This window comes from Spermophilus citellus (genome assembly GCF_964194105.1).
Source record: "Spermophilus citellus genome assembly, chromosome: 2".
Lineage (NCBI taxonomy): Eukaryota > Metazoa > Chordata > Mammalia > Rodentia > Sciuridae > Spermophilus > Spermophilus citellus.
In genome coordinates this window covers 129,134,109-129,156,105 of record NC_138183.1, presented here as the reverse complement: position 1 = coordinate 129,156,105, position 21,997 = coordinate 129,134,109, and the positions used below count along the sequence as shown (strand labels likewise).

Sequence of the window (21,997 nt, the reverse complement as noted above, 5' to 3'; positions counted from 1 at the left end):
TTATGTGCTTGGCCCTGAAATAGGTTCTAAAGGGGATACAGAAAATAACACACAGTTCATGTTCTCAAGAAACTTGTATTTTAGGTAGAAAAAAACAAGAATAATGAGCTTGAAAAAAAACAGAGAGCTATTTACTGCTAAATTGTGTTTGGAAATTTAAGTGCAGTAGAAATTTGAAGAGGTATTCTTAAGTTCCTAGTTATAGGTACAGTTTTGAGTCTTGCCTTACAAAACTGCAAAGAATTAATGTAATTTAATAATTTAAAAAGTGAGCAATGAGTATATGCTACTTTCTAGGCACCAGGCTAAGCATTTACGTGGATTATCTCATCTAATTCTCCTGGTATCCTTATGAGATATGTGTTATTATTATCTCTGGTTTGCAGGTGGAAAAACCAAGGCTTATCGAGGTTAAAGAAATTTGTCAAAGGTCACACAAGTTATTTAGTGGTGGAGTTAAAATCAAAAGCAGGGCTGCCTGGCTCTTGAGCCAAACTTGTCACCACCAGCTGTAGGAATAGGGTAAGTAGAGAAGAGAGGCCAAAGTGGACAGAGGAGTGTATTTCTTGTACATTGACTCCATTGCCATGTCTGGGTTGAGTAGATATTTGATCAGAAAAGTGAGTTGGTGCCCAGTTTAATTTGTCAGGGGTACTGACTGGAATTTAACTTTATTTTCTGGATACTGGGGAGTCCTTGAAGGTTTTTGAGTCAGAGAATGAGAAGATGGAAAGTATATTTAGAAAGATTGTAAAATAAAGCCTGGGGACATGGAGACCAGCTAAAAAGATGCCTGAGTGTTCCAGCACAAAGCTGAGGGGCCTAAGCAGTGTGGGATGGGAGCACTTTGGAAAAGAGCCGTGGTTCTTTATGTCCAGAGACTGTAGGGCAAGTCGAATGGACAGAAAATCATGAGTTATTTAGGTTTGGTATTAGTTTGAACTTTACATTACAGTAAGGAAGGGGGTGGTAGTTTAGAGTTGAGGTATATTTTTCAGAGACTTAAATAAGAAAAAATCAAATGATTATTTTTCTGAAATTACGTTTTGTATAGATTAGTTATAGATTTATGAGAATTGAATGACCTTTGATTTAGCTCATTTCAAGATATGATTTAATTTAGGCCTGAGACTAAGCTATTTTAGATGACTTTTCTGAGAGCTTCTGAGATAAGGGAATTATGTTAACACAATCTTTGATTCTAACATCAGACCCTGGCGAGATTTCTTAGCATGCCAATAAACTATTTTCTTATTTCTCTGCTTTCCTTTCTTTGTGTTATTAGAGCAACTGGCTGAGTACAGCTCGTTCTTTAGCAACTGGAGGCCCTTATCTGACCAATGAGATCTTCTCCAAGTCTTGGATGAGAAACTTCCACACATCCTCTCCCCAGGCTTCTGTAAGGCTGTGTTTGTATATCTGACCTATGGCTTTAAATCAAATGCTAGCACAGCATGCCAAGGACAGCATGGGGAGAAGCCAGGCATGAATCAGAGTCTTGTTTATAGCTCTGTTGTGACTGTAATCACATGTTCGCTTAAGAAAGACCCCGGGCCTTCATTAGTAGTATCAAAGGTATGTGGAGATACTACCTGAGCTAGGTGTGAGAAATTCAAACACATTCTTACTAATGATTTTCACAAGGGCTAAAGAGTTTAGGCCAAAAATAATTAAAGTGAACAATAGCATTGTCAACAGCACTCCCAAATAATGAGATAGCAATTAATGAATGAATGGACTCATTGTTCTCTTTGGCTCTAGGCCATCAGCTTCTCATCATAAGTCGTGTAATATTGCTTATTTATACCTTTATTTAATAGTGTTATTTTAATTTTTAATTTATTTAGCTTTCAATTTTTTTTTATTTAACCAAATCTTTTCATTTTAAAATTAGATGATCCCTCAATGCCCTTTCCCACATTATAAACTTTATGAGCAAGAGTGGTTTAGGTACCTTGGAACTCCCTCAGTTCACTCCCTAAGATAGGCTCCATAATCAGGCTTTTAATAAATGCTTTGATGAGTCAGGCGTGGTAGTGCATGCCTCTGGTTCCAGCTACTGGGGAGGCTGAGGCAGGAGGATCACAAGTTCAAAGCCAACTTGGGTAACTTAGCAAGAATTTGTCTAAAAAAATAAAACAGGCTGGGCATGTAGCTCAGTAGTAGAGTGCTCCTAGTTTCAATCTCCGGCGCCACCACGGGGAGAAAAAAGGTTTGATGATGTTATTGATGAGAGTAATGAGTTTTAAGCATGTTTGTATTGCCTAATAAGACAGACTCTTTGATGTGTTCCATGACTTTGTTGTACAGGGTCAGCCTGGTCAGTCATTCTTAGCCCAGAAGCATCAGGAAAAGCCTTTCATCTTACTTTTTCAGCAAAACCTACAGAATGTCATGAACTATCCTAGGCAGAAAACTTTCTTTCCTATAGCTGTCCAGAGATTTCAGATGAGCAATAGTGGCTTTTGACATGTCAGTTAAATGCATTTCCCATCACCTTTAGTATCTTTCCTTCTCCCTAGGAAAAATTAGCTTCTTGCAAACCGTTTTGCAGATCACAGAGCATTTGGTTCTGGAACCTAGATTCTTCTTGGTCCTAAATTGTTCAAGGAGTTGTAAGCTGAGGAATGAATGTATCCTTCCATGCATATGATATCTGGACAAGACGTTTATCAAGCCCTGGTTACATCCACATAATTGCAGATAGCAGGATTTCATTCACTGTTTTTTCTTGTGATACTGGAATGGAACCCAGCACCTTATGCAAGCTAGGCAAGTGCTCTACCACTGAACTGTACCCTAGGCCCTCATTCTTTTCTATGGAAGAGCAGTATTTCTTTGTGTATACATACCACGTTTTCTTTATCCATTCATCTATCAATTGATGAATACTTACGTTGTTTCCATTTCTTAATTACTGTGAATTGGGCTGCAGTAAATATGGGAGTGTAGATTCTTTTCAAAATGTTGATTTAATTTCCTCGGGGTATATGTGGAATATAAAAAAGTTGATCTGATAAAAATGTATAATAGAATGGTGGTTACTAGAAGCTGGAGAGAGAGTGAAGAGAGAGGTTGGTCAATGGGTATTAAGTTAAGATAGGAGTAAGAAGTTCTGGTGTGGTATTGTGTAGTAGGTTGAGTATAGATAAGGATCATGTACTGTATGTAGACTTCAAAAAGCTATAAAAATTTTTTTGATTATTTTCACTATAAAGAAATGATCAGTATTTGAGAAGATAACGTTTACCCTGATTTGAGCGTTGCACAATGTGTACGTGTATTGAAACATCACATAGTATCCCATAAATATATACAATTTTTTTATGTTTTTAATGTATCAATTTAAAAATTAATTTTTGAAAGAAAATTGGTTTAATAAAACACCTCTCCCCAGCTTCCACCTTCCTTTGTGGACTCTTCCTGAGGCAAAGGTGCCAACAACGTGTCATGTTTATATTATCTGAAGCCATAGATGACCCTTGATTTTGAAGTAAATTGGTGGTTGATTTACCACTAATGTGCCCAGTCTTTCAAATGGTGCTGTTTCCTGTTGCTTCTTACTATTGGGTCTGATATGACTTGGGCTTCTGTTTCCCTTCTCAGGCTCTTCAAAGTCCATGCCCAGAAAGACTCATCTAACCTCAGAGATAAGGATTTCTTTAGAAATCTCCTGTCCCTTGCTTCATTTTTGTCTTTTTTAGAAAGATTGGATTGGATGGGCTGTCCATTTTCCGTATGGGCTCTGGAAATGAAAGGCTTTTACATCTGGTCTGCAGATGGGTTCATGGCCAAGGCCTCATATGTAGAGTGAGTCTATATTTTTTCAGTCTTCACACTCTTGACTATTGAGACCTGCCATTTTGTCTTGCAGTGCTTGGGAACTATGCAGGTATCTGGGCCTTAGATTGTTTACCCGTGGGTGACACTCTGGTTGTTGTGGAGAGAGTAGGGTGTGGTCAGGGGTGGAGGCCAGAATGTTGGTTAGGAAAGACTAGCACATATTCACGTGTTGAGAAGTAGGAGGGACAGTGCTTGGGTATGGAGGAATCTGGCAAGACAGCCTCTTCCTACAGAAACTTTCTCAGGAGAAATGACTTGACTTGTTTCCGAATGATTATCTTTGGCTGTTATGCTTGAGGAATTTTGAAACTTGAGGGTTACATAGCTCTTCACTAGTTCAAAGTATTAAGAAATTGTGGAGTCTCCCCAAAATACTTAGGATTAGTATGTGGGGGTGGATCATTTCCCCCCTTGAACTCTGACCAACCAGAAACCCTAACCAGTAAGTGAGTGGGTTGACAAGGTAACAACACTAATTTATACTTAATTATTACCTTAGGAAAGTGACAACTTGAACCTGACTCTAATAACTTCAGTGTAGATCTAAAAATGTAAAAGACTGACTGGTTTTTCTTCTCCTCTGGAATGGAAGTTTTCTACTGAGATTTTGGCATGCTATAATTCTGTTGCTGCTTGAGGCTAATTTGGAGATTTTTTTTTCTGGGGGGTTTATCAGGGATTGAACTCAGAGGCACTCAACTACTTAGCCACATCCCCATTTTATTTAGAGACAGGGTCTCACAGAGTTGCTTAGCACCTTGCTTTTGCTGAGGCTGGCTTTGAATTTGCCATCCTCCTGCCTCATCCTTCCAAGCCACTGGGATTATAGGCATGTACCACTGTGCCTGGCTAATTTTGGAGATTTTTGAGTCCTAGGAGTGTGTCTAGCCAGTATCTTTATTTTTACTTTAAAGGACATTTCAGTGCTCCTGACTCTGCCAGTTCTTTGCTGAGTTGTGGGGTAGTAACATGGATGGAGTGCAAGGGAGGGTAAAAGCTCTACCTGCCTTCATTCCACAGTACAGGGGGATACTTCCCTGGATAAGTCTCATCTGCTCTCAGGTGTGTGGGAAGAGAGGGAAGGCAGGATCTGTCAGGAAATGGCCGGTGGGCAGCTGGATGGAGAGTTGGTGGGCTTAGTCCTCTAGAAGAGAGCCATGGCCCAGTTCAAGCAACACATGCCTGCAGGGCTAACTGCATGTTTAAACTCTTTGCTTTTGGTACCTATGAATTGTTTTTTCAAAAACCCTCTTTTCTAAGCTGAAAGTGAATAGCAGAAATTAATACACCTAGCAGTTGAAGGGATGTGGTCTAGGGCATGGTTATTTTTGCTGTGGGAACTGGGTTCTTTAATGTTGACAATAAGAAGGGGTATGTTCTAGGAAGGCTTGTGCTCCTCTACAGGCCCCCTGTACTGTGTCAGATAATAGTAACAGCCTACATTTGTGATGCCCTTTTCAGTTTATAATAGTACTTGTGAAGTAAAATATTTCAAGTATTATATTACATTTTCATAATTTTCCATTTTTGGTAGACTTTCAAAACCTTGTTCTATAATCCATTTTAAAAAGTAGAAGAGATCCTAAATTTTAAAAATATATGCTTTAAAGTAATCTCGGTAAAATTTGACACTGAAGTTCATCAGCTATCTCTTTTTTTGTGGGGAGCATGACAATTTTTGAGCCTATAATCCTGAGTTCAGTCCAGTGAGGAGAGGGTGTTTGTTTTTACATTTGTTTTTCTACTTCATTTGGTAGCTTATTACCACCTAGGGAAGCACACTTGACTAATTAAGGGGAACACAAAGCAATATTGATATGTATCTCCAGGAATAATGGTTGCAAGTTCTATAAAAATGCCTTTGTGCTTCTCACATGGTCAGTGGGGAGATGGCTCATGGAAAATGAGAAAAGACCTGAGCATTTGGCTGCAAATCTGAGTTCATTGCCCGTGTGTGTGTCTTGGCTCTGTTCTTTGGACTTGGTAATGGGGTCATTATTTCTGTGTTAGAGGGATTTCAGAATGTTGGGTTTTTCACCTCAAGTTGTTCCCCAGGAAACAGCTACTTGCCTTCTTTTTACCTGGAATGAAACCTGAGGTGCCTTCTTTCTCCCAGTCAGGACAGAGCTTCTCCAAATAAGGACTCCTTTATGTTTTAGAAACCTGTGGACTTCCCTGGTCTTTCTATGTGTGGGATGTACATAATTATTTTTGGCTGTACATATTTCTGTAGTTTTTTCTGCATTGAGACATATTGCTTTCTATTATGAAAAAATTATGAACTAAGAAGAAATGACAATAGGTTATTTGACTGTCTCTTTCTTTTGGGAATTAGGCACCATGTAACACAAATTATGGGGACCCTGAGATAAGTATCAATTGTTCTTAAGCAGCATAAGCTAATGCTTGGCAGAGGCTCATAGTACATCCTGGAAGAAGCAGAATGTTTTAACAAGGTCTGAATGCACATCAGTTGCCTGGCATACTAAAGTATCAGAAAGGAAGATCCCTGGTAAACTGTGCTTTAGAATTTTGTAAGGTGGCATGGTATCATTGAAGGAGGATGGCCATGAGTCAAATCCCAGATACACGTTGTAGTCATGGGATAGTGTCTGTTAGGATAGGAGACATGTTGTGGTAGTGTTCAACACATTTCCTTTTTTTGCTTCCTCTCTCTCTCCATTGCCTTGAGATTAGGGGAGACATTTAAGAGTCTCATGATTTAATTTAGTGGCTCGTTGAAACTTTCTTTTCTTGGAGAGATTGGCCTTTCCTGAGACCATTACCACAGTGGGTGTTTGCTATTATCGTCATTATTAGTTTTTAGTGAGCAAATCAGTGTCAGTAATGTGGGCTGCTGGGTTATCATGCAGTCACAGGTCTACCTTTTCTTTCCTCCACTCTTCCAAAGCATGTATTAACCCTGTTTAGTAGAAATTTCCAAATAGAAGTTCTTTGGATTGGTTGGTAATGTATCAGATTATCAGCTGTGAATCTGTGACACAATCAAGCTCCCCATAAAATAGATCACATGAAAGAGAAAAATAGTGTCTGTCACCAAACATTAGTTAGGTTTTGGTGGTCTTTGCCTAGAAAGGCAATACATGAATAGAACATTTGTCCTCTCCTCTGGAAGTCTGAGCCCTGGTCCTGGATCAGACAGTGACTTTTTTGGTGATTTTGTTTAATACTCTCTGCTTCATCTATCAAAGGCAAGATTAGAAAAAAATCTCTGTTCTATTTTCAACATGTCATTAGCTACAAATCACAGCCTCCAAAGTGTTAATTGTGCAAGGTGAGGATTATGCAAAATAGAGTCATTTGCCTTCAGTAGTTAATCTAGATCACCTGTAGGGATATCAGATAAGTAAATAGTTTTATCACCCCACTTCCTGTGAACTGAGAAGAGTTAGTAGAGCTGGAGTAGTTTATATACATGTATTATAATCTTATTCTTCGCCCACTTATTTCAACTAATATTTGTTCAGTTGATATCTTATGCAAAGTGTAAGAAGAACAGATGGATAGAAAGACAAAGCAAAGACTTTGAATTGAGAAATGTAAGAAAGATACATTGCCTCTCAGTGGGATTTTACTCATAATAGTGCTGCATTGGGGTACCAAAAGGGACCTTAAAAAGTCATCGACTTTCTCATTTACAGATGAGGAAATTTCAGAGAGAGAGACCTAATGAGGTACCAGAGGCTAAAGAAGCTTAATGGAGTTGTGGGTGGAACTGGCTGAGTGCAGGGTTAGCTTAGGGCCTTTTTCCTGGTCTTTGGTCCCAGTTGCTCAGTTGGACACCATTATCTGCACAATTGATGTTCATTGTGTTGCAAAATCTTATTGCTGTTATTTCTTATTATAGTAAGTGCTTTCCAGAATAAGACTCAAACATGAAAAAATATTTATCTGATGTCCAGTTTTTCATGACTGGGGATACACAGGTTGCCACTTGATCTTAACAACTTGAGTAAGAGAGGAAGAGGGAGGAAGTATTTAGTTCTACCCAACAAGATCCTTCCATCAAAGACAGAGATTGTCTTTCCTCCTCACTTCAACAGGGCACATTTCTCCAAAGTTTGGATCTTTTTGCAACATAATTCTGTGTTCCTCTGACCACATTAGCTGCATTGCCTTAAGGGTACACTTTTATTGGGGAATGATGGGATTCCAGGAAGAGAAGATTTAACCAGGAATCATCCAACTGGAAGTATGACCTCAAAGTATCCTGATGGAAATATGTGGTGCCAATCATGGCAGCAGTGGGAAATATTCTGACCATTAGCTGTCTTTTTGGAACTTCACCAGACAATGGTTTCCTTGAAAATGCTCACTTTATTGACTTAGAGCCTTCAGGTTCCAGAGTTTCTACTTCTTGCTCAAGGAAACCAATTTCAACATCAGAAGTTCTCTAAATATTCTTCAGTAAGACACAAAGGCCTTTTGCTGTATTGTGATTGTACATAACGGTGGGATGCATTGTATATTTGTATGTACATATAGTATAACAATATAGTTTAGCCAACATCATTTCCCACTATTTCCCCTTTCCCTCTAAAAATTTTAACTGTTCCTTTTTGTGGTTCATCTTGAATTGGCATCTAAGCCAAACTTGTCCTTCAAAACTCAATTTAATATTGCTTTTCTAGAGGAATCCTTGACTGCCTGTGTTTGGATGGATCCTCTTGCTGAAAATTCTTTTGAAAACCCTGATCTACTCTTAATTGTCTTCTTGGCCAGACCATAAGCTGGGCAAAGACCTGGCTTGTTTTGTGTATTGTTTTATCCTAATTTCTTGGCATCTTATCTACATTAGATATTTTATAATTTGTGAAAATTGTTTTTTGTTTTAAATTCTCCTTTACGTAGTTTGTTTCTAATTCTTCACAGCTAAGGCAAGCCATAGAGATATCGAACCAGGATTAGAATGGGTAGAGAAAAGGAATGAAGAAGTCAGCTTGGATTTTTAAAATGATATTTTGGCATAAGATATTCTGAGCTTTAGCCTAATGTAGTTTCCTTCTGGGTGACTGGGAGCTAGCCTGTGTGCCCATGGGGCCACTTGCAGAAAGGTTCTGTCTTGGAGCTTTTTCTGGAAACCTTGTTCTGTGGCATGGCATTATGCACACCTTCCCAGCCTGCCTGGGGAGATTCCTCATCTGGAATATAGGTCTGTAAGTGTTGGAAAAGGAGAAACTTGTTTTAAAACTTAAGTCAAAAGGTTCATTAGTGAGTAACCTCGCTGAAAGTTTATCATTCTTGAAGTTCTCTTTGGCCCTGGATATTGAGCTGTACCTTTTGTTTGTGTTCCTGCTTCGGAGGTGATAACATCTGTCTCTTCTATTGGTTCTATTTCCTTTTTCAGCCCTGTTGATGAAGATGTACCCCAAGGCCCAGTTCTTTGTCCTCTGGAGTTCTTAAGGCTTTGTTTTTGGAAGATGAATTCTACTTTCAACCCTTCAACTCCGGTTCTGTGTAAAACCTGCATTTCCATCTCAGAGCCTTTCTGGGGAGAACTGGTTTGTGATTGTCCCTGCAATGTAGATATCTGATTTTCACCTCAAACTGCAAGCTTCATCTTTTCTCCCACACATTCCCACATGGCAGACTTCAGACTTGTCAATGGTTCTCCAAGTCCAGCAGTCACCACCAGGGTGCTGGGTTTTCCAGTTCCTTATATGCTCCTGCCCTTCTTCCCACCCCAGTCAGGTAGGTTTCTGGATCCTGCTGGAATTTCCTTGATAATACCTCTGGAATTCATGCCTTCCTTCCCTCCTATAACCCAGCTCCTTCTTTCCTCAAACATTCCATTGCTGGATGGTGTGCTCTCAAAAACCCACATTCTGTCTTGAATTCCTATGATTCCCATTGTTTTCCTGTTTACTTTTTAGTTTAATGTCTCATTTCCCCATTAGATGATTAGCTTTTTGAGGGCAGAGATCCAGAATTACCTGTCTTCCTACAAGTTTAGCAGAACTGAGTGACAGTTTCGTTGAGTTCTTTAATGATGGGGACAGTGAACCAGGGTATTCCTGGTAGTAAATGCTATGCAAACTCAGAGCCCATGAACACCAGAACCCTAACTAGAAATCACTGAGCATAGGCATGAGGCAGCAAGCAGGGTTAGGTTAGCACAAGAAAGCAGGGCTCTGACTTCTCAGTGAAGAGAGGCTTGTGTAAAATTTGGAACTTCAGTTGGCTTGCTAAATGGGTGCTTGAAAAAATTAGTGCTACTTTTGGATTAGTTCCTCACTGACTTTCATACTTGTTATTCAATTGTTATCTTCCAGCAAGCTTACACAGAAGTATTATTATTGCCATCTTATAGATGACAAAACAGAAACTTTGAAGTATGGCGTGACCTGGGCCATTGAACCCAATTGCAGAACCGAGTCTCCAGGATTCCTATTAAAATTAGTCCATTTAAGGCACATGGTGTGTGCTAGGAAAATGGCAATTTTTGCTTTTGTCTTGTCCTAAAGAAGTTTGAAATTTGGTGAGAAACAGATGGGTAGACAACTTAACTTGTAATTTAAGGTTTGAATTAAGTAAAGGTGAATAAGGACACAAACAAAAAGTGTAGGTGCACAGAGGTAGGAGTGATTAATTCTGTCTTTGTAATAAACAACAGCTGTGCAGTGTAGCTTTCCGTCCATGAGTGCATGTGAGGTGTGGACGAAAGCGGGTGTGGGTGAATATAGACAACAGAATGATTGGGAGGAGAAAGATCATGCCATTTCTAGTGTGTTCCTTGGCTGAGGGAGCTCAGGGGGAGGGGCAGTGGCGGCTCAGGGTACATGATGGCATGGGGATGTTATGGCATTTTAGGCAGCCTGGAGAAGGTCCAGAGATCATTCTGCTGAGCCGACTTAATTGATCTCAGCTCCCAGAAAAGCCTAGCATTTATGAGGGTGTACACCGTCCTGATGACTAGAGGTAGATTGCAGGTCAAATGTGATAAGGACTGAGCTTGTCTCTACAAAGTAAAAAAAAAAATCTGAAAAGTCTATGCAGTCAACCTGCCAGGGTTGCTCTGAAGTCCTCTGCTTAGTTTCCAAATTTTGTTTATTTTTCCAAATCTCCCCAATATTTCTTCCCTATCCCTTCTCTTTGCCCTTTATTTTTAAACCTTCTTAAGGTTTGGGAAAAGATTTTTTTTTTTTTCCCTTAAGTAGGTGGTTTATTCTGACATCCACATCATAGCAATCCCATGCAGATTTTGGAATAAATTTATTCTGTGTTTCTAATTCATTTTTACTTAATTCATCAACTTTTAATGAGGTTGATACCTTTCAATAAGGTTGTTAAGACATTTTGCAGCCTTTGAGTTGGCCTCTTAGCATGTTTTCTCTTTTCTTTAGCCACACCTCTCTATCATCTGTGTGTATATGGTGCCTCCATTTCATTCACTCTTCCTGGACCAGAAATTTAGTGTGTCATAAAGTTAAAATAACACTCAGAGCCTCTGTGTCTTCTCTCCTCTTGTCCCCCACTTTCATGTCCTATGGTCACTGAACTTTCACCATCAGTTCCTGCCTATCCTCAGGGCAAGCTTTCCTCAGCTCACTCTCAGCATAAAACAGGGCAAAGTAATTTTAACTATCCTGTAACCGCCTTCACTGCAGTTTTTAGAAATTAACTGGTTTTATCTGGTGTCTCCCCAAATCCATTCTTCTTGCCTGTTATTGACCTTGAGAAAGGATAGCTGTAGGTCTCTCAAGCTGTTCTGTGTGTGTCTTTTTTTTTTTTTTTTTTTTGGTGGTGGTACTGGGGTTCAAAGCCATGGACCTGGCATGCTAAGCAGGCTCTCTACGCTCCTGGCACTATTTTTTTTTAATACAGATTTGCAAAACCAAACTATTTCTGGAGTGTTGGCTGTTTTAGAAGGATGCCTGGACAGGTTAGCCTTTGCACTGATTTCTCTTAGCTCTCTGGTTGCTGTCAATTTCAGTACATGGTTGCAAGTACATTTGAAGACCTCCACTGGGCAAGGAGAAACTGGCAAATTCTGGTGTTGTTGATTCTTGCTTTGCATATGAATGGAGAAGTTAAGGAGATACATATGTGGTTCACAGGTAGGTCTGCTTTCTTGATAAGAAAACAAATCCCTTTAATATGGTTCAGTCACAGGGCACCAAGCAAGGAAAAGAAAGGGAGGAAAAGAAAAGGAACTAAAAGCAATAAAGTACCCACTGGGCATTTCACATATTTTAATGTACAGTAATTTAGGAGGGAGGACTGTTACTGGATGAGTTTGTATGGATGAGGACATTGAAAGTTTTGGTAATCTATGCAAAGTCACTTTGAGAGTCAGTGGTAGAGTATTCTTTTCTCTATCCAAAATTACCAGCTAATTGGTAGGAATGTAATCCCATGGAAATAACTTGGTGTGGATATTTTATAATTTATTTTTTTCTAAGGAACTTAGTGGTCACTACCTAGTTGTTTCTCCAAGTCTCTTTCAGGCTATCTTCATACCTCTGTATTCTTTGTATATGTTACTTGAATCCTTCTGAAGCTTTCTGCACATGTAGAGGTCACATGCCCCAGGGACAAAAATCATTCAAGATGACACTTTAGAGATTCTCATCTACTCAGGCCTTTGACCTTTGCTTACGTTAACCAGAAATATGGGCATGGAGAATCAATTAGGGGATGGGTATTTTGGAGAAATGGAACAGAAGCCCACAGGAGATTTGTAGGAGCAGACACGGTTGTTTGGTTGTTTGCTCTTGTTATGGTTTGGATGTAAGTTGTTCCCCAAAGCCTCTGTCAATACAGGGCTATTTAGAATTAAAATAATTAGATTATGAGACCTGAAACCTAATCAGCCCATCCTAGTTTGAGTGGATTGACTGGGTGGTAACTGTAGAAAGGTGGGACATGACTAGAGGAAGTGGGTCACTAGGGGTATGCCCTCGGGAGTTGTTCTTCTTTTGGCCCCTTCCCCTCCCCCACCCTTCTCTCTCTCTCTCTCTCTCTCTCTCTCTCTCTCTCTCTCTCTCTCTCTCTCTCTTTCTCACCACTTCCTGACTTCACCATGAGCTGAGCAGTTTTCTTCCCCTCAACTGGGCCCTTTCCCCAGGATATGCTGACTTATCTTGGACTCAGAGTAATGGAGTCAGCCATCTATCAACTAAGACCTCTGAAAGTATGAACCCCAAATAAACTTTTCCTCCTTTAAGTTGTTCTTTTCAGGTGTTTTGGTCACAGTGATGCAAAAGCTGATTAAAATAGCTCTGAAGTTCAAATACAGATGTAGCTGAACAGGACTGGCTTCTACTGTGAAATAGGACATAAATTGAGGTGATGTGTCAGGAATCAGTAACCCTGAATATGTTGCATGTGCCTGGCCCAAGCACACTCACATGCTAGAGCTTACATATAGTTTACAGAATCAGAAAATAAGGCATCCTTTGGTATCCATGAAGTATTGGTTTTAGGACACTTTCTCTCTGAGATACCAAAACTCATGGACACTTAAGTCTCTTATATAACATGACATAGTATTTGCAGAAAACCTGGACACATCCTCCCAGAAACTTCAAATCAATCCTAGATTAATCATATATAACACAATGAAGATGTTGTGTAAATAGTTGTCATACTTTATCATTTAGGGAATGATAAGGGGAAAAATGTGTATGCATCTAGCACAGAGGTGATTTTGAAAAAAATAATTTCATTCTGAGGTTAGTTGTATTCACAGAGGCAAAAACCTATGTGAAGGGTGACTGTGTTGCATTTAGTCCATCAAATGTCCCACATCTCCCTAAGCCCCCTGCATGTTCCTCGACATCAGCCAACCACTAATGTACTCAGGTTTTAAGATCTAAGAACAGATTTTTAAAAAGGCCAAACATTTGGCAGGGAAGTATTTCTAGGTACCTGATACACACAGTTATGTGATATTTATCCTATAGCAAAACATTGGTTAAGGGGATTGGCTGCAGAAAAACAACTCTTAGAAAATTAATTCAGTGTGGTCGTGTTTACACTACTTTTTGTCAATTGAAAACGTGTTTGTTTAAACAGTGTCTCTGATTTATTATCATCATCACTCCCTCTCAGTAGCAGATAATGTGTTTCAATTTCACAAGTATATGTAAATGATCCAGAGTAGAGGGGCAGCTGTCTTCAGTCAACATTTTCACATAGTGATAATTCCTGGGAATTATGCATTGATTTTCATTTTTTCTCTATTTTTAAAAACTGAGGTTTGATTGGGTTTTAGCCACAAAAAGATATATGGATAACTCAGTGCTTTGGTGGGAATATGGGAAGGGGTAATGTGCAAGTGCTTTGTGAAATTAAAGCTCTGGGCTAAAGCTATTTTGTCGAAAACCTGCTCATATATTAAAACGTGGAAAGACAAGAAACAGCTGGCTAAAGTATATTTTGTCTCATTTTTCTGCATCCTGTGGGTTTGCCTTCCAGGAGATTCAGTGTTTTGTCACATGATTGTGACCCACTGACTCTTATTCCAGCCATGCTTATTCTTTCCAAATCTTAGAGGCACATGTCAAATATCTGGAACCTAAGTTAGTGAAATTATACTTTATATGATGTTATATTTCTTAATTATAAATGCTGTCATTGTATTTATTTGCAACGGTGGCCCTCCTGAAACCCAAAATATTTCTTGGCATCAATAAAGGCTTTGTGTGTGTCTCCCCAATTCAGGTGAGTTCTCTCAGCTGATGGGGGGAAAGTATGATTTTGTCACTGAATTTGCACCAGAATGTTGGGTTACGTAAGACTCTTAGAACTATAGACTTTGGTGATTCTGATGTTGCCTTAAATCACTATAATTTATCAGAAGTTGTGTGTGTGTGTGTGTGTTAAGTTTTTAGCCACAATGGCGTGTTTATCCACAGCTTTATCCCTTTTTGTTTCTGAGTAATATTTCATCATATGAATATGCTACATTTTGTTTATCCATCCCCCGTGGAGGAATACTGGATTGTTTCCAGTTTGGGGTAATTACTAATAATGCCGCTGTAAACATTTGCATATAGGTTTTTGTGTTTTCACTATGGGTTGGTTTTGCTGATTCGTATGGTGTCTGCATGGTTAACTTCATAAGAAACTGCCAACTCTCTTTACAAAAAGGTTGCACTGTTTTCATTAGGTTTAATCTTTATGGAACCAAATTACATAAATCTCCAAAACCATTTTTAAATAACCAGCGATGTATTTTCAAACTACCAGAGGACAGGATTATCAAAAGAATTATCATTTCCTAAAGTAATTCAGAAGGCTAGTGTAATTCTTATCAATTTTTTTAGTGGGGTTTGCTTTTATAAAGAGCCTAATACATTGATTCTAAAGTCAACCAGAAAAATAAGTGAATAACTATAGCCAAGAAAGTGTTGTAAAAAGAATAAAGACGGGGGACTTGTTCTTTCAGATAATAGAACTCCCTAAAGAACCCACAATGATTAGAGTGGTCTTATAATAGGACTATATGTTGGTTCAGTAGAAAAGAACAGAATCCAGAAGGACCCATGTATATATACAATGTAATCTCTAGGGCCCCGTGTGGGTCAGTGTATGTACCAAATTTTATTCAAAGATAATAGAAATGTGTTTATAGAAGTTTTGGATATGATCTTTATCCTATATTTTCATGGATTTTGCACAGTATACTCCTCTGAAAATGTTGCCAGAAACTCTCTCTAAAGAGCTTCCACTTTCTCCAAAGTTGTAGACTCACGACAGCCTCAGATAGATGCCCTCTTTGTGGTTCATGTGGCTTCCTGACTCTTTCTCATCCTGTCTTCTCTTCTACATTGGGCCACTTTTTGTGCCTTCCACCCACCCACTCCCATGAGGCTGCCCTTTGCAAGGGTGGTTCTCTCCCCAGTTAGGCTCTTCTAGAGAGCAAGAGATTCTCAGGATTCTGGCAATAAAGATTCCTCTAGAAGACTCCTCAAATTCTGATAAGCAAAAATTTCCAAGTTCATTTCTTTGGGCATTTACTGTATCTTAAACTTGGCATGTTAAGTCATGGGACTAGTCAATATGTGGTGTTAGAATTATTGTTTATTCACTTGGAAAACAATAAAGCAACACATTTTACAAAATAAACATCATTGTACTAGATTAACATACATATTACTAGATTTGAAACATTTTTATTTGCATGAACAGGAACAATTCTGTAAGTTTATCTCTTAAGATTTGGGGTTGAAAAGAGTAAAGAGAATTTTCTTTGTATATTTCTGAATTGTTTTGGATTTCTTTTATAACAAATACGTGTTACTTTAGTAATAAAACAAAATAGCTAAAACACTTAACAAGGGGTGGGTGTGTGGCTCGATGGTAGAGAACTTGGTTGGCATGTGTGAAGCCTTGGGTTTGATCGCCAACACGGGGGGAAAAAAACCCAAAAACCAAAGCCAAAAGGAATTTCCTTCTATATAAAATCATAGCATCTGAGAATATTTAGAAATAAAAGTTGCCTAAAAACATTATTAATAGTTTTTCATTTCCTTTGATTTAGTAAAAGCTCACATTTTAATATACAGATATGTTTTGATGAATGTAAAATGCCGCATAACCACTACCTTAATCAAGATACAAAACAGTCTCAGCACCCCACCCCACCAATTCCCTTATGCTACCCCACCCCTTGCCTCTGGCAGTCGGTTCTCCATCTCTAGTTATGCCTTTTCTGGAATGTCATGTAAATGAGATCTCATAATCAACTGGCTGTTGAGTCCAGCTTCTTTTTCTTTTCATGAGCATTTGAGATTTAGCCACAATGGTGTGTCTATCCACAGCTTTATCCCTTTTTGTTTCTGAGTAATATTTCATCATATGAATATGCTACATTTTGTTTATCCATCCCCCGTGGAGGAATACTGGATTGTTTCCAGTTTGGGGTAATTACTAATAATGCTGCTGTAAACATTTGCATATAGGTTTTTGTGTTTTCACTATGGGTTGGTTTTGCTGATTCGTATGGTGTCTGCATGGTTAACTTCATAAGAAACTGCCAACTCTCTTCACAAAAAGGTTGCACTGTTTTAAAAGCATTCCCACCAGCAATGTATGAGAGTTCCAGTTGCTCTCCATCATTGCCAGTGCTTGATACCATCAGTTTATAGAACATTTTAGACCATGCTGGCAGATGTGTAGTGGAGCTCATTGTGGTTTTATTTTCCTAATGACTAATCATCTTAAGCATCTTTCACTGTTCTTATTTGCCCTCTATATACCTTCTTTGGTGAAGTGTCTTTTAAAAACTTTTGCACAGGGTTGGGGTTGTCGCTTAGTGGTAGAGCCCTTACCTAGCACTGGGCTCGATCCTCAACGCCACATAAAAATAAATGAATAAAATAAAGATATTGTGTTCATCTACAACTAAAAAAATTAAAAAAAAAACTTTTGCACATTTTTATGGGGTTATTTTTGATTGTCCTGCGTTGAGAGTTTTTTTTTTTTTTAATATCTATATTCTGGATACAAATCATTTGGCAGTTGTGAAATTTGCAAAATTATAGCTACTCTATAGCTTATTTTTTCATTTTCTTAATTGTATCTTTTTCAGGGAAAAGAATGTTAATTTTTGTTGTTGTGTTGTACCAGGGATTGAACCCAGAGGTGCTTAATCACTGGGCCACATCCCCAGCCCTTTTTATTTTTTATTTAGAGATAGGGTCTCACTAAGTTGCTGAGACTGGCTTTGAACTTTTGATCCTCCTGCCTCAGGCTCCCGAGCCGCTGAGGTTGTCAATTTTGGTGAAGATAAGTTTGCCTTTTTTCTTTTATGCATGTGCTTTTGGTATTATAGCTAAAATTCTTTGCCTGACCCAAAGTCACAAGATTTCCTTCTGAAAGTTTTACAGGTTTCAGTTTACATTGGGCTCTGTGACCCATTTTTTTTTTTTTTCTGTATGGATGTACAGTTTTTCTAGCACCATTTGTAGAAAAGACTACAATTTCTCCACATTGAACCATGTTTATTTGAAAGAAAAGGGTGTGATTCTATGTAGCATGAGAACCCAAATGTCTCCCAACATGAAGAAAAAGAAATGCTTTAGATTCTTTGATTTAGAAGTGACTAAGAGTCCCTTTTACCCAAGAGAACATGTAATATATGTTTTACTAGTGGTGTCAGAAATTTAAACATATTTTATATTCCATTTCAAGGATTTTTACATTGGTTTTCTTTGCCCAGCTTTTTAGAAATTTTAACTATGTGTAGGTTCAAGGATCAGTAAATGATAATTCTTTTTTGACAAATAGAACTTCTATTAGAGCTTTAGAAAGAAAATTAAACTGAAAACCTTAAAGTTCATTTAATTTTTTTTGTTTTTGTTTTTGTTTTTGTGGTGCTGGGGATGAATCCAGGGCTTTGTGCATGTGAGGCAAGTGCTCTGCCACTGAGCTGTACCCCCAGTCCCTTTCCTTTTTTTTTTTTTCAAGTTAAAAAAATAACATAGATGTTACAAAATGTAAATAATACCCAAGTATCATTGGGTATTGGGGCACGGGGGTATGATGGCTTTACTCCTGCTTCTCTGTTCTCTCCTTCTCAGCCAGGAAGACTGGCTCTTCTTCCTCCTTATGACCTCAGATGTGGGTGTGCCCCAGGCCTCGATCCTTGGATCACTTATTCTTTCTTCCACTCACTCCCTAGGTGATCTCACGTAATCCCATGGCTCAAAATGCCACATACAGTCCATGAGTCAAAGCTGTGTCCAACCCCTCTCTATCCCCAAACTCCAGACTGGTTTATCCAGCTGCCTCCTCCACACATCCAGGATGTATAATAACACATTGTCTGGCACAAAAATCTTGGTTTTCCTACTCAATCTTGCTCTTTGTCCAACCTTTCTTATCTTACTAAGGTACATCTCCATTCCTCCAGCAATAAGGCCCAAATCCTAGCCATTGCCCAGTATCCCCCGCCCCCAACAACATTCAGTCCTTCTACAAATTCTCCTCACTTAAACTGTAAAATATACCCTGAATCTGACTGACTGCCTCTCACTGCCACTGTTGCTGCCTCTCTAGCTTGGAAGATGGCCTGGCCTCCTTGCTGGTTTCTTGCCCTTCACTCTTTTCCTGAAGTCCCAGCCACACAGTAGCAGCAAGGCTTGTTACAGACATAAATCAGATCATGTCCTTCCCTGGCTCAACTCTTGCCAGTGATTTTTTTTTTTTCCCCGAATCAGTTGTTTGCCCTGACCCTCATGAGCTAACTTTAGAAGATTGCTCCAGAATTTCTATCCTGAAACTTCTGCCCTTTCTTATTTCTGCTTTTTGGCTATTTTTTGAAGCCAGGCTTGTTCCCCCTGGAGGGCTTGGCGTGTGGTGGTCCTCTCCTGGGGAACTCATCCCTGTGTCTTCTCAAGGCTCTATTGTGCAGAGAGGCACAGACCTGCCGAAAGATCGCCTTTTCACAGAGGTCTTCCGGCACCTCTCTCTCAAGTACCTGCCTTCCCCCTACTTGCCCATCTCCACATTTCACTTCACTTTTTCTTCATAGAATTTATCACTCTCTGGCATTATATTATTTTTTATTCGTTTGTTGTCTGTCATCTCTATTTAACTGTAAGCTCTCTATAGGTGGAACTTTACCCTATTCATTGCTGTATCCCCAGCTTCCAGAGCAGAGTATAGCCCATAGAAAATGCTCAGTAAATATTACTGGCGGGATTGAACACAGGATGAGATCATTATATGTAGACTCCTTTTCATATATTTTACTTCCACCACTTTCTCAGAGGTTATCACTGTTAATAGATTGGTAACTGGTTTTCTGAGCTTTAAAAAGTGCGTTTATAAATGCAGACACACACGTTCTTTTTATGATAATGCAAATTGACTTACATCATACTTTTTTCTATCTTAATGATATATTTTAGATAGATTCTTATATTAGTTTATATATGTACTTATCTACTTATATTACTTTATATAGATATTTCTTTTTAATGGCTACGTTTTAGTCCATTCCATAAATATACCACATTGTTTTTCATCATTTTCCTGTTAATAGATATGTGAGTCATGTCCTCTTTTTCACTATTATAAACCAGGATGCAGTGAATATGCTTGTCTATAAGTCTTTGTACACATAGGCAAGTAGAACTCAAGCTATGAAATTGCCTGTTAATATCTGGCTGGATTAGTGGATTACTGGCAGTCTGTCTGGCTGGGTGGATGGATGGAAAGATAGGTGGATGAATGGGTAGATGGATGGACTGGTAGATGGTAAGTGGATGGCTGGTGGGCCGGGTGGATGGATGCATGGGTGGGTGGGTGGTAGATAGATGGTTGCCAGGCTGGCTAGCTGGCTGGGCAGATGGGTGGTGAATAGGTGAGTGGATAGGTAGGCAGATGGATGGATGGATAGATAGGTGGATGAGCAGGTAAATGGATGGATAGATGGATGGTAGGTAGATGGCTGGCAAGCTAGATGCATGGGTGGATGGATGGGTAGATGGATAGATAGGTGGGTGGATGGGTAGATAAATGGATGGGTGGATGGATGGGCAGATGGATATGTAGATGGGATGCTGCTTAGTTTCTCCTCTTAAAAAAGATTACAATATTTTACACTCTTACCAACAATATATGAGTGTCTATTTCCCTACATCCTTGCTAACACTAGATATTACCACATTTTCAAAATAGTTTTCCATGATAGGCCAGAAAAGATTACAAAAGAGAAAGGTGATAAAAAGCCTTTCTTATAGCAGTTAGCCATTTCCTAGCCTGGTAAACTCCTGAGTTTCTAGATTATAAACTGGTCTGATAAAATCCATTCTGAAAGAAATGGCAAACTTAAAGGAGTAACGTGATTTGAAATGAGAAATACCTTCTGCCTGTGTAAGAAGTTTTCAGAGATTTTTTTTTTCACTTGATGTCAACTCACGTTGTATGCTGAGAGATCTAAAACCACAAGCCCCATATCCTAATTTTCTTGCTATAAAGTAGTATTCCCCAGATGATTTTTAAACAAAAGAATCCATAACACAAAACCTCAAGTTTCAGAGTTGGCTGGAGAGTTAATGGAAGTTGTAGCATTTGGTGATTTATCATTATTCAACAACTTTGTGGTTTCTTCTGGGCTTGCTAGAAGGATACTCAAAGAACAAGAAAAGGTTTTATCTGTTTTAATAAGTAAGACTGGCATCCAGAACAGAGATATGGGAATGAATTAGAAGAGCAATGCCAAGCCAGAAAGAACCTCTGGTTCACAAGTAGCTCCCGGAGGCTTCTATGATGTTAGTCAGTTTCAGCCCAAACCAGTATGGATGTTGGTTGGCTTTTGTGATCTTGGCCTTGAAGTCCATTGCCAGGGCAGCCCTGTGTCTTTTAATTTTAATCAACTGTCAAACAATGGGAAGATGGGTACTTTTTTGGCATGAGTGTATTAGGGTTTGAAGTCTTCCTTGGAAGTAGCTTTTCTTATTCACTATTCATATGACAAAACTGAGGACCAGAGGGACAAAATGGTACATAAATCATGATCAAGACATTTAAAACTTGATGCTGTTAAATAATGAAAAGAAAGAGGTCTTCTATGAACTTTAAAGATTTATTGTTAGAAGGAAAAATACTCTTGCTTTGAAATTCCTTAAGCAGGAGTGGCACCATACCACTGTCCCCCTGCATGTTTATAGCAGACATTGTTTATCAGCCTCACTATTCTTTCCTCAGCTAAGCTCTGACCCTGCCTGAGGACCCTCTTAAACACCGTGCTGTAGGCAGCTCGTCATAGTTAAGCTAAGTTTTTATATGAATTAAAATCTCTTTGTCCCCTTCCTTTAAAGGTTGTATCCAAGTGATTCATGATGCAGTGCTAGCAGGACAGGATCAAAAAACCAGAACTCAGTCTGTCTCCTTCAATCTGATTTTTCCTAGTTGTTTTATCTTTAGCAAGTCAGTTAACCTTTCTAGGACTACATCTACTTTGGAATTCAAAAGTGTGCATTTCTAGCTTTTTCTGACTACTTCTTTTCATCTGCTGTTGCTATTGACCTGTATCCATGAAACCAGAATTTAAGAGGTCGGGAATGGGTTTACTTTAAACCAGAGCACTTGCAGGAACCTCTTCTTGGCTGAGAGGGAAATGGATGTTTTCATACACCAAGCTGAGCACATCTCCCTGATGCCTGCCCACCCTGCAGCT

At 39.0% G+C, this 21,997-nt stretch overlaps 1 protein-coding gene across 1 annotated transcript in view; it reads left to right on the top strand.

Moving 5' to 3' along the window:
• Positions 1 to 21,997, top strand: part of BARX2 (BARX homeobox 2) — a 72,401-nt gene that overhangs the window by 35,494 nt on the left and 14,910 nt on the right. The gene's annotated exons all lie outside the window — the stretch shown is intronic.